Genomic DNA, 14,213 nt, shown 5'->3' with positions numbered 1-14,213 from the left:
TGCACTGGTGTTAATCTCTTATTTCTTACTAGTATTTTCACTCCCCTTAAAAGGAATGCATCTTGGACCATCTGCACCATTGCACAACGACCTTTCCATGCTGTGGGCAAACTCAAATACACTGTATATCCACACATCCAATACCCATCATCTTGAGGATCAGTGCCCATCACATCAGGGACAGTGTAATAGTCCCTGCAGGTGGCACCCAGGGGTGCTCCTGTGGCATTGAACCTGGCTTTGTTAGTGGTGTCTCGTGTGCACGGGGTAAGTACCTCACTACAGTATTTCATGGGGACTTCTCCTACCGGCCTAGAGTTGCTCCAGAATGCCATGTTACTAGCGAAACACACAGCCTTAAAATCGCGTGGGAATGGGACGTTGTTTAACATAGCTAGATTTGGTGGTACAGTGGCATCAATCTTGGGAATTATAGATCTAATTACTTTTTCTAGGTACCGTGATCTCAGGATGTCGGGATACCATAGAGGTGTGTAGGTGTTATAGGCATAGGGATCAATTGGCTTGGGATACACTGGTGGGGTACCTGTGGAATAGGGCATACGACTACACACATAACAACTTTCTTTCACACCAGTTAGTTTTTTCTGAAATACCATGAAATTATACCACATATTTTCTTCATAGTGGTTCTTTGGATTGTTCTTTTCATACCACTTCACTCTCCTCTGTGACAGGAGCACGGCATCATCTCGTTTTTCAACTCAAATCTCTGGGGGCGGGGCATTCAGCCACACCCAGGCTGCCACTGACAATACAGTCACTGTGATGAGGGTGGCAACAGCTTTCATTTTGGCTTCTGTGTGAGAGTGCAAAGACTATGAGAGGTCAAGGTTAGGTGACGGGTGCTCGTGGCAGGTGAGCAGACGTCAGATGAGTTTTTCACGAACAAGGGTTTTGGCACCGTCCGACTTCCAGTCTACTCAGAGTCACCGATGTCTCAAACTACTTTGACCTGGGATTGGTGAATCCACGTCGACCTCTCAGCAATCTTTACTGTTGTGGGGGTGGTGAGTTGAACCACGAATGGGCCTTCCCAACGTGGTGAGGACCAGGACTTCCTTTTTATGACTCGAATCAGGATCTGGTCACCATGCTTCACCACCTCCTGTAAAGGAGACAAAGGAGACAAAGGGGATAGCGACAGCTTACATGTATTTTGGACAAGTTTTTCTCTAAACATTTTTACCATCCACTCTGTGACTGGATCTGCCTCGTCCTTAGTCTATTGCCATGGTTCACCTTCCCATAGGGGAAGTTGGAATGGTCTTCCATGAACTATCTCAAAAGGTGTTAATCCCGAGCTAGTTGGTACTATTCTCATAAATGTTTTGAACAGTGATATGCATTCTGGCCATGGCTTTTTCGTCTCTTCCATGGTTTTCTTAAGCCTTAGTTTTATTGTACCATTTGTTCTCTCTACCAGTCCCGCGCTTTGCGGATGGTACGAGCAGTGTTTTTTTAGACTTATTCCTAGGTGTTTTGCCAGATGTTGTACTATGCTGTTTACAAAATGAGCTCCATTGTCACTCCAGATGATTCTGGGGATCCCATGTTCTGAGATTATGTGTTTACAGATGGCTTTAGCCACCGTCAATGCATCTGGTGATTTTGAGGGGACTATTTCAGTCAATTTTGAGAATGAGTCAATCAAGACTAAACAGTAATTATATTGGTTGCTTCTGGATAATTCAATGAAATCCATGTGTATAATTTCAAATGGATAGGTACCTTTTGGGCAAGTGACCTTGCACATTATGTCTGCAACAAATTAAACATTTCTTACATTTTTTTAAGTAGGTATTTAGACCTGTTGGCACATGGAACACACACTGTACCATATTCATCATTCCCCCTGTTGAGACATGAGCCTTCCCATGGCTCAATTTTGCTACCATTTGGAATAAATTCTTTGGTGAGCATGGTAGGCCTTTTGTTGTGTATAGGCCGTCTGCAGACTGTTCTGCGCCTTCATGTATCCATGCATCCTTTTCTTTTTGTGTTGCAATGTTTTGCATATCAATTAATACTGTTTTTGGGATTGAGTCATTTTTTTGTTATTGTTGTGTATACTGTGCAGTGTTTGAGCTGCTTCTTTAGCTGCTGTATCTGCTCTAGCATTTCCTCTACTAATTCTGTCGCTGCTGTTAGTATGTGCCTTACATTTGCATACAGCTATGTGGCTTGGAAGTAGTACTGCGTTAAGTAATTGTTTCAGCAGTTCGGCATGTTCTACTGATTTGCCTGTGGATGTTTTCATCCCTCTTCTATTCCATTGTGCAGCAAATACATGTAGAGTGGAGTGTGCATATTGGCTGTCTGTATAAATGGTGACCTTCTTACCTTTAAACAATTTGCATGCCTTTGTCAATGCTATAATTTCTGCATCTTGAGCTGAGAGATTAGATGGCAATTTTTATGCACATAAGACTTTGTTGTCTGTGACGACTGCGAATCCTACTTGATTTTTTCCTTGTTCTGATTTGGATGCTGATCCATCTACGTATACATAAGTGCTGTCTGGAATAGGAGTATCTTTGAGATCTGGTTTTGGTTTACAGCTTTCACTGGTTCTTTCATCACATTGGTGTGGATCTCCGTCTTCTTCAGTTGGTATTAAAGTTGCTGGGTTCAAGGTATTGCATCGCTTAATGGTGAAATGGGGTTGCGATAACAATGTGGCTGTTATGGCCAGGTGTCTTGCTGGTGACAGGAACGACATTTTGGTTTGTGTTATCACTAGATCCACTTCATGGGGAACTTGGAGTGTGAGTGGATGGAACAGTACAAGTTCAGCTGTCATCTGGACGGCTAATGCTGCTGCGCACACTCCTCGTATACACGGAGGTAGAGCAGCTGCAACTGGGTCCAGTCGTTTTGAGTAGAACGCTACTGGTTTCATCTTTGTTCCATGTGGTTGTAGTAACACTGATGCCCCTACACACTTTTTTTTTGGGGGGGGGCATTTACAAGTATACTTCCGGCATCCCACATCGACAAAACATCACAGTTGTAAGTTAAGGCTTGCTTTTAAATCTCGCATCAACAAGGACGAGTGATAAATACTTTTAATACGGATTTATTTACCCCCCCAAAAAGATCATTTTATAATTTCTGTCACGGCCTGGCTGTAATTGACCGCATTATCTTTAGCCTTCTCATGGTTGTACTTGGTGTTTAGTACATTTGTAGACGATAGATGCATCACATGACTCTGGCAACAATATCAAAGATGACTTTGCCCTCAATCCAGATGTGCATGTAACAATCCAAAGGATGAAGGGTGCACAGTCCTCTTTTCACATGCTTGAGCCTCAATTTTATCCCCATGGAATTTTTTTTGACCGGTTGGGTTACAACAGGTGATATCACATTTAAATTGATGCTAATTTCTCTTCAATATTTTATTGTAAAATTAGCTACATTTATTGTTGTTGAAGTTAACAGTTCTGTAGGACCAGGGATCCGCAATAAATAATTGGTAGAAAATTATTGAAATATAGTATTTCCACAAATACTGTTAGGTTCATCCAATTGTAAGTTTATCCTTAGGTTTTTCCAATTCAGCTTTCAATAAAAAAGGCATCTGTAGTCACATCACATTTAATTCTTGCAAGAAGAGAATACATCCGGCAGCTCGCCCCACAAGATTATTCTAAAGAGCGGCATTATGTCCTGCCCATTTAAGGCTTCAAATCAAAACAATTACAAGGTTATCGATTCCATTTGCGTAAGCAAGAAACAAAACAATTCCATAATCAAGCAAACCAAGCGTCAACCTAGCGTCACAAATTAAAACAATATGCGAGTAATCGATCCAATTGCGTAAGCAAGAAACAAAACAATTCCATATCAAGCGTCACAAAGGAAAAACAATATGCAAGTTGATTGATAGCCATCCGTTGAGCCAACAACAATTTAAGCGTCCTTCACCGATCTTCATTGCGAACTTGCATCTGGGGGAAAGGGTTGAGGTGTATCTTCCAGTACTCAGTCCTCGGAGCAAGAACTTAGTGTATTGTTTTATGTCCTTGCGAACTTGTATCTCTTGCTGGACCCAGCTGTCCTGGAGAGCGACCTTGGCATAAGCGCTTGTCTTCGTTGAAAGCGATCAACACATATATATATATTGTTTAATATAGTTACACATTTAGGATGAGCATTACTATTCCTAATAAGCAAATATATTGATTAATATAGTAAGCATGTATATTATAAGGCTTTATATTCATTGCAAACACATTTATAATAATGATTACTCCAACATTCCCCCCTATATTATAAATTTGCACATGATCCCCTTAATAAAACTTCCTTTCAGCTTTATTCCATTAATTCCAAATGAACATATAGTAACATCCCAGAATGAACCCAACATTCCCCCCTTTTTTATTATATGTTCGTTATTTATTTTATGGCAAATCCAAGAAGAGAGGGATATCTTTGTTGGCTGTTTTAATTTTATCCGCTTAGGCCCTACTCGTTCGGCAGGTCTGAAAGCAGAAAACAAAATCATTATCGCCATATTTTTCATCCTCGGAACTACCATGCTCTTGAAATTCACTGCTGTCGTCAGCACGCTTCATTAGTAGGGGATACAATTCATGCAATTTAGAATTTGTAGGGGCAATCGCAGTGGTCATAAGTCGGCTTATCAAAGATCTTAAGCAGGGAATAATACAACACCCACATATGTCAAAATCGTAGCAAAAAGGGCTACGGAAAATGCAACAGATTGGGCCAAATCCAAAAGGGCTTATGCCACCAGCTCCAGGCGGATTCTCTGACTCCAGAATGCTTCTTCATATTGCGGTTGAGGGTCTGCAGGCCACTAATGGCTTGGGTGAGGGACCCACCGGGTGACGTGTTGTTCGGTATGAAGGTGCAACATTGATCTCCAAACATTGCACACACGCCCCCTTGCTCCGCAAGCAGCATATCAACTGCTATGCGATCCTGGAACGCCATAAGACTGGTGGCTGCCAATTGTTCCTTTATCGCCACAAATCCCTGTTCAGTATAGTTTCCAAGTTTTTTGACATTGTAATACAGGTAATTTATCCAATCAACATTTTTTTTTGGAGTAGTTAAAAGAAAAATATACTCCCAGCCTGCTGCGATCTGATTAGCCAACTTATACTCATCTGGTACGCCCCGTGGATGCCAATCGCATCAATGTATGTTGGATCACCCTCTCCATGCCGATTGACGCCGTCGCGAGGGGCCCGCCATCATACCGGATTTCTGTGCAGCCAATTGTATCTCCTCTACTGTAGATGGAAAAACAGACACTGGTAACATCAGTGACACCAAGGCACAAAGTCCTGCTGTCATTTTGGCAGGAGTCGTATAATTTGTTTTGACCCCACCACCACCATAGGTCAGAACGTGGAATCAGGGGTGCAGTCTGTTTTAGGACGTGGGCACACCACGTCACATTTATCGCTCCCAGCTTCAGACCATGCCCTGTAGGGTTTTAAGCAGGTAAAATGATTAAACGCGACATGTGTTGAAAAGTTAGGCTTGTCCTTTGCTGCCGTTGTAACTGGGTAGACATTATTCCATTTCATACATTTTGGGCTTACATCTTCTTTTGTCATTATCTCCTTTACACAATCAGGGGTAATTTGCGCGGGTACTACTCTTAAGAGAGGTCGGCCCCCCATACATGTTATACAGGTTTGATACAGGTTTGATTTATAATAGCTGCATTTTCCATCAACAATAACCAATTATTTCTTACCGCCTCCCGTTTGGGAACTCCCCGTTGCAGAAATGAATTCTCTGGTCATCTCAGATTTTAATTTTACTATGGCGGATCCGGGTGTTTCCATCTCTGACGACCTTCTTACCCATGGACTTAGGAAAAACGTCAGACAAAGATCCACAAGTTAATTTGTCAGTCTGAATTATGATTTGTAATGCCCCACCGTATGGGTTAATTTTATCGAAGGCCTGATGGTTTTTTCGCACGGGTGTGTCATCCAAGCTTGCCAATCCAGACCAGTTTCTGCAACAAGGTTTCCCCAATCTGTTTAAAACCATATGTATCCTTTGAAATGGATATGTAGCTTTTGTAGCTTGACATGAGGGGGAATCGCCCGTGTTTTGGCCATATATCTGTATATAGATTGAATATATATAACCTCCCCCTTTTTTTTTTTTTTTTTTGAGGCATGAAATTTACCATGACTCAAAATGGTAGCCCTCCTAGATAAGTCTTTTGTTTTTGTTTAGTCCCCCAGGTTCCCAAAATTTCGCATTGCAGAAATAAAAAAAAATTCATTTGGCGAAATTCTTTTCTTTTTGTTTCTGTCCTACTCTGCCACCGCTGTCCTTGAAAGGCTTATCAGCGATTTCAGAAATATTCCACCTTGATATTAGAATATTGATATATCTTGGTGGCCAGCCAATTAAAACACAAAAGACAGACACTCATCCACGCTCGCACTCATAATCAAGGAATTTACTTTGAGTGCTGCCACAATCATCCATAATTTTGGTTTGTTGGAGTAAAACTGGAGTACCCAGAGAAAACCTACGAATTCTTGAGAACACCAGGAATACTCCACACTCCGGAAGGTCTGGATCCACTCCGAATTAGTAGATCCTCGAACCGCAAGATTCATGCCTGAAGAAACTAGATAATTAATGTATTAGATTCACATGCCACATATCTAAAATAGAAATTTTTTTTTTTTTTTCAATTGCCATCGCCCCTTACCCCACTCAGTCAGCATGTAGACTGCCATGCGAGTGGCTGTGATTAACTATCTATTCGCCAATAATGCAATAACGGAAAAGTTGTGATACATTGAAACACACACACACCCCCTTTTAGTATTTTAACCGTTTGTAAAAAACTTTATCTCATTGTTCTGCATTAAGTTACCCCCCCTTTCAATGTTATGAATTTTGCCCATTCTAGTCAACCCATCTACTTAAAGCATTTCTCCAAGGTTGATATTTTATAATTTGGAGGTAAACATTTTATTTTATGCTGAAAAAAGATTAATTATTGGTCTCATCTCATTTTCTGAACCGCTTTATCCTCATGAGGGTCGCAGGGGGTGTTGGAGCCTATTCCAGCTCACTTCCGGCCAGAGGCGGAGGACACCCTGAATCGGTGGCCAGCCGATCGCAGGGCACAACGAGACGGACAACCATTCACTCTCACTCATATCTATGGCTATCAGAATCTGATGTAAATTTTTAGACATTTTTACGGATTGTAAACAACGCAAAAGCGCTAAACATGCAGTTTAACTCGGCAAGTTTTTCTTTTGTAAATGTGCAAAAGATTTAACAGTGGGAGTTGAAATAAATTGCAATAATGTTCAATTATTAATTTTAATGGCTGAAATTAAAATTAATTATTTTTGTGGCCAAAATTGATATATTGAATTAATTTTTGGTACAATTTATTTCCAGGCTCTGTGTAAGTCTGTATGGCGTCATTTTTTAAATATATTGACTCATGAAACTAAATGATTTCAGGTTATTCATTCCCATTCGCTTATCCTTGGCAGGGTCGTGAGAGTGCTGGAGCCTATCCCAGATGACATTAGGCGAAAGGCGCAACAACACCATAAAATTGTCACCAATCGGTCATAGAGCACACATAGAGTAGGACAACCGTTCACAATGACACCAAGTAGAAATCGAGCCCACGCAGCCTGCACCAAAGTCAGGTGAAAGAACCGCTGCACCATTGGGTTTATCTTGAAAGTCTGTTTTTTCTTTTTTTCTTTTTAGAAATATACAAATTTAACAACACTGCTACTACAATATTTTTCTATTTTATGAAGCGAGAACAGTGTTTTGCCTGTTCTACAAGAGGTAAAAAACTGTTTAGATTCATTATTCTTGGTAAATTATAGTGTATTCAACTGCTGTCAAGAAAACAATGGATGTCAATAAATCAAACAACAAGAGTGCTGTAGGTATTCACAATGCAAATGTTTCTGCTTAGTGGGCTCATTTGTAACATGGCAACAGTTTGTTAATGCCCTCGCCAGCCGTGCGTCAGCTCAACGCGAGGACAAGACGTCCTTGCCTTCTCTTTACACGTAATCGAACGACAAGAGGCATCTGCGTTACAACACCTCCATACAGTGTGTTTGCGACTTGAGAACCTCTTTGCGTGTATTAGTCAGACAAATTGATGGCCCAGATTTGGAAGCGCGTTTATTTGGCCGCAGTATCATTTCAGCCCCTTCTGCAACGCACCGTAGCCTTGAACTCCAGCCAATGGCTCGCCAGCTCTTATTGCAGGACGTCACCCTTGCAAGAACCAATGACACGACCCTTAAAAGACCAACATCCTCATCAAGCCGTCTTCAAGGACAATGCAACGTCGTGTAAGCTTGTGGCTCCTGGATCAGTTCATTTACAGTAGCTATATTCCTAAAAATAGACGCAGCTTTCGTGTAGAGGAACGCTGATAGGACAGTAAAGAAAAACTCAAGGCATTGATGCAGCTGGTTTTGGTGCATCACTCCTACACCCAGCTTCTAATCATTCAAATCGACCACATTGAGTTGAGATAAGAGGGCAGTGTTCAGATTGACAGGAAATCAACAGTGTACGCTATGAATAGCTCGCAATGATGCTGCTAAAAGGAGAGGTTTGATAAATGGTTTTTAATCGCACATTACTGCATAAAATGACACCTTACAGGAGGGCAGACATTCAATAGTGGAATCAATGAAAGACTATTTCAGGAAGTAACTTATATATCATAAGGTGATGTTAAGCTGCCAGTGCTTGCTGGGCTACTTGTATGCTTTAAAGCAGGGGTCACCAAACTGCGGCCCGCGGGCCGGATACGGCCCGCCGGCACATTTGGACCGGCCCTCTGAACAATACCAGAGACGCTATCGGATTTTTTTTTTTTCTTTTTTTAAATTTTTTTTTTGGGATGCGGCCCGCCGGCACATTTGGACCGGCCCTCTGAACAATACCAGAGACACTATCTGATTTTTTTTCCTATTTGGCCTTGAAGACTGGGACGTTTTAATCTTGTGTTTGGTTCATTGCACCCATGCTGAGCCCACAAATCATCCCAGTGAAGCGGGGCTTCGCATTGCTTCTTTGGTGACACGCGCGGGGAGAGTGTTTCCCTTTGATGCAGGCGGGCACGTCCACCGTTGCATGCACGAGCAGTGTTACCGAGACATCTGGACGATCGCAGGTGAGGGCGGAGCCCTGGGACCATCGCGGACTATTCAAGCATATTAAAACTGCAACCTGTTTGAGAACGGAATAATGGCGAAAAAGTTAGGTGAGAGAAAAATTGATTCAGAATGCAGGGTATTTAACCTGGAGTGGACAAACGATTATTTTTTTGTTCAATGCAAAGAAAAGGCTGTTTGTCTCATTTGTCAAGAGACGGTGGCGGTATTCAAAGAATACAATCTTTGCCGACACTATGAATCCAGTCACAAAGACAAGTACGATAGATTGCAAGGCCAAATACGAGCAGACAAACTCTCAAAGCGAAAAAGTGGACTACTATCTCGGCTGAACCAGGCATCCGTTCGGGCAAGCTTTTGGGTTGCTAAATTGATAGCAAGCAGCGGTAAGCCTTTCACTGACGGAGAGTTTGTTAAGAAATGTATGGATACTGTCGCGGAGGAGGTGTGTCCCGAGAAGAAAGATGCATTTAATGCCGTAAGTCTGTCGGTGAGTACAATGACCAGACGCGTTGAAGAAATCGGGAGTAATGTATATGCACAGCTGCAGCAGAAGACGAAATAATTTGACTTTTTTTCATTAGCACTGGATGAAAGCACGGACGTGCAAGACACAGCGCAACTGCTCATTTTTATTCGTGGAGTTAGCGCAAACTTTGAGATTTGCGAGGATCTGGCAGCCCTCCAAAGTCTCAAAGGGACTACAACGGGAGAGGATATTTTTGACAAAGTGTGCCAAACCATGGAGAAGTTGGACCTGGACTGGTCAAAGCTAGCTAGCATCACGACTGACGGGGCTCCTAGCATGGTGGCCGAAACTCGCGGTCTAATAATGGGACGCATGAACCGGGAGTTGGAAAAAAGGGGTCTCACCGCCCCGCTACGAGTCCACTGCCAAATTCACCACCAAGCACCGTGCTGAAAAATGTTGACGTGGGATTCTGTAATGACGGTTGTGGTGTCGTGCATAAACTTCAGAGCAAAGGGAGAAGATTGTGCATGGCACAACAGAAAGTTAATGTTCCATGGCTTTTTTTTCTATGAAGAACCCAGAGAGAGTTATTTAGTTATTATTTATTTCATAAATAGTGTTATTTATTTCCTGTTTTTTCTGTGAAGAACTCAGAGAGGGTTATTTAGTTATTATTTATTTCATTAATAGTGTTATTATATGTTTCCTGACTTTTTTCTGTAAAGAACCTGGAAAGGGTTATTTGGTTATGTGTGGCTTTCTGGAAAACAATTAAAAAAAATTAAGCTGCCCTACGATCGTCACACTTTTTCTGTTACAAACTGACACCGGCCCCCCATCAGAGAAGGGAAAAGTTATGTGGCCCTCACAAGAAAAAGTTTGGGGACCCCTGCTTTAAAGGCACCCCAACGGCCTCTTCGCTGCTGCTGATTAGGTTATAGAACAGTTTAGGAGGATCTAGGCAAGGAAGATGATCTTTAAAACCTCCAGACTACTGAGGGACTGTGTGGGAACCTCAGTCTCAGTCTGCAGAAGGTCCCCACCTTGTGGACTTCTAAGTGTGGCTCCAGTTTCTTACCTAGGTCTACAATGTCTTGTGTCTGTCTTGCTACTGCAACTGTTGGGTTTATTCTGGGATGTTTCTATATGTTTTGTAAGCATTTGTAATAGGTAATATAGCTATAAATTAATGTATGCTTTATGTTGGACCAAACAAGAGGACACTTTCCCCCACAGCTGCTTTCAAGGCCAGTTAATTGTTTTCAGGACTATTGACGGCAACAAACCCCTTGTTCCAGACCAAGGATGCTGATCTACAAAGGACTCATAAATTGCTTTGATGGGACGCCGGCAGTTTACCTTATTAAGAAATTATTATGCTTATACTGCAAATTCTTACGCAGGTGTTTTGGTTTCGATCTAATATGAGCAGTTGTTTTTGACCTTAAGGGTGTTATTCGGTTAGCTTATGCAATTGTTTTGAATCAGATTACATTAAATGTTTTCAGTATGTCGCGACTAAATAGAGAGAAGAGTATGCCGCACGTCAGAATCCTTTTGAACGAAGCCGCGTTATGAGTGATTTCTCCTTGCAAGTTTTAATCAGTGTATATCAACGATGTCTTCCTGTTTAATTAAATATTACTAATAATGATTAAATGGTATTAATCATTATTCCATCAGCAACCAAGAAATTTCCTGAATTCGGGATGAAATAAAGTTCTAATCTAATTTAATCTAATATTTTTGAATTGGTGTCCTTTCTGGGAAAATAACACAGATTGTCTCCTCTTGAAGCATTTATAATTAACACAATTTTGTTTGATTCATCCTTAGGGGTTGTCATTCAGTTTAGGGTGTACTCTGCCTGTTGTCAGCTAGGACAGGCTCCAGCAATCCCAAAACCCTTGTGAGGAAAAACAGTTCAGAAGTCGAATAAAAGAATATTATTTAGGAGGGAAACACCATGGTAAAATGACTTCATGGCAAACAGGCCAAAATTAGTGTTCTACACAAGATAATCTAAGTGCAGTTGAAAAATTATAAAGGACTGAGGGAAAAGAGAATATGTTAACTTCTGAAAAAGCTGGAATTAATTCCAATCATAGGAATTTTTGTATTGATAACTTTTAAATTTTTCTGATGATATGCTAAGATAAGAAATTGGCCACCTGATTGTGTAGTGGTTCATTTGGCTGACTTCGGTGTGGGCAAGCGTGGGATTCCCGCTTGGTGGCGGTGTGATTTAATGCATGGTCCACATGTATATTACTGCTCTTTTGTGAATCTTTTGCATATTCTTTCATTCATTCATTTTCCGTACCGCTTATCCTCAAGGGTTGCGGGGGATGCTGGAGCTTATCCCAGCCAACTATGGGCACCAAGCGGGAAACACCCTGAATTGTTTGGCAGCCAATCGCAGGACACAAGGAGCTGGAAAACCATTCAGGCCAACACTAATAACTATGGGCAATTTAGAGTGTTCATTCAGCCTACGTTGCATGGTTTTTTGATGTGGCAGGAAACTGGAGTATCCGGAGAAAACCCACAGAAGCCCGGAAGAACATGCAAACACTACAAAAGAAAAGTCCAGACCTAGGATCAAACCCTCAATCTCAGAACTGTGAAAATGAAACACTAACTTCTCGTCTTCAGGGCCGCCTTTTTTCATATTTATCTTAAAATCCACAAATAAGCACAGTAGGTTTCGCAAAAAAATGAACAAATGTGTATATCTTAAACTGTCAAATAGCGCAGTAGTTATTCACTTACTTTCTTGAACACTAACAGAATTAAATTTTAAACTGATCTAAAAAAGTCTCTCAAGTTTTATTGGCCTGTAAATCTAAATGATTGTTAGTCTGTTTGCTCGCATACAGTATAGGATTTAGCAACCTCGTGAAGATATGTCATGCGAATAATAAATGACTCATTCCAGTTTGGTGGCTCGTTGGGGGAGCGATTAGTATGTCCACATTGCAGTTCTCGGATTGAAGGTTTAATCCCTGGTGGGTCCCGACTTTCCTGTGCGGAGTTTACATGTTAACTCTGGCCCTGTGTTGGTGGGTTTTTTCTGGGTTTTCAGGTTCCCTCCCACTTGCCCAAAAGGCTGGTCGAAGACTCTAAATTCCCCCTAGACAGGACCATCTGATTGTGCCTTACAATCGGCTGGTAACCTATCCAGGGTGGTCCCTACCTGCTGCCCATAGTTGGCTGGGATAGGCTCCAGCATCCCCTGCGACCCTTTGGAGGATAAGCGGTTGGGAAAAATGAATGAATAATTCACCAGCTCAAAGTAATGAAAGCAAAGCACATGACATGAATTTTCTGAACTGCTTTATCCTCACTAAGGTCGTGGGGGTGTTCCAACCTATCCCAGGGAACTATGCCCACCAGGCTGGGCACACCCTGAACTGGTCAAATAGCATCTCACTTTTAGTTCAAGAACAATATGGAGTAGGACTTCTGGATATACAATTTCATAACAGTATGCTGTTACTGCTACTTTATTTACTCTATTTCTTCTGTCACGTGTACTTGTATTTAGAAATAGGCCCTGTACTTGTATTTAGAAATATGCCATGTATTTGTATTTAGAAATATGCCCAGCGGGGGGCAGTACATGCTCTTGTTATTGAGGGGTCAGTACATGCCCTTGTTATTCCTAAATGAATGTTATCTGTAACGGCCGTATATGGCCCGCGGGCCGAGGTTGAAAAACTTGTACACACACGATCCAGGGGCGGGAAGAGCGCGCCGGCGAAACCTCCGCTCGGCCGAACCTCCGTTCGGCCGAACAGCCGTTCGGCCGATTGACCGTTCGGTGGAACGTCCATTCGGCGACCTGTCCGTCTGTCAAACGTCCGTCGGCGAAACGTCTTTAGGCGAATCATCCGGCCACGCCTGAATTTAACAATCACAGGGCACAATGAGACAAAAAACATTCACGCTCACACTCATACCAGAGGCAATTTTAGTGTCCAATCAATTGCAATTGTACAATATATTGATCAATATTCCAACAAAAAGCACAATTGTGCTACAGATTTCTGATGTAACAATAACTAGATGGTCAACACAAAGCACAACATCTGTGCTGCATATTTAAGATGTAACAATAACTAGTTGGTTTACTTATTTTTCCCCCTATGCCTGCAGGATGACTTTCCACTTTTTTGTTATACCTTACACCAGCAGAAAATTCTTTTTAGCAAAAGGAAATAAACATTTGGCTGTATAGGGCGTTATCTTGCGCAAATTGGAAAAGTGGAACAATACAAAATATAAATTATTGACCCATAGTAATTGTTAGTGTGCAGCTCCTTAATGGGATTTTTAGATATGAAAATATGTATGAGGGCAAAAAAAAGAGACGCATACACCTAGTCACGTGCTCGTGACTGGCCGATAAGAGAGGTTTTGATGGAAGGACCTCTCTCCCCTCCCCGCAGGGTAGATGCAGGTTGCCTGACGAGCGTGCCAACGCTGCCCATATAAAAAGTGCATCAGGATGAGGTGGTAGTCGC

Source organism: Stigmatopora argus, chromosome 16 (assembly GCF_051989625.1).
Source record: "Stigmatopora argus isolate UIUO_Sarg chromosome 16, RoL_Sarg_1.0, whole genome shotgun sequence".
NCBI lineage: Eukaryota > Metazoa > Chordata > Actinopteri > Syngnathiformes > Syngnathidae > Stigmatopora > Stigmatopora argus.
This window is presented reverse-complemented; position numbering follows the sequence as displayed.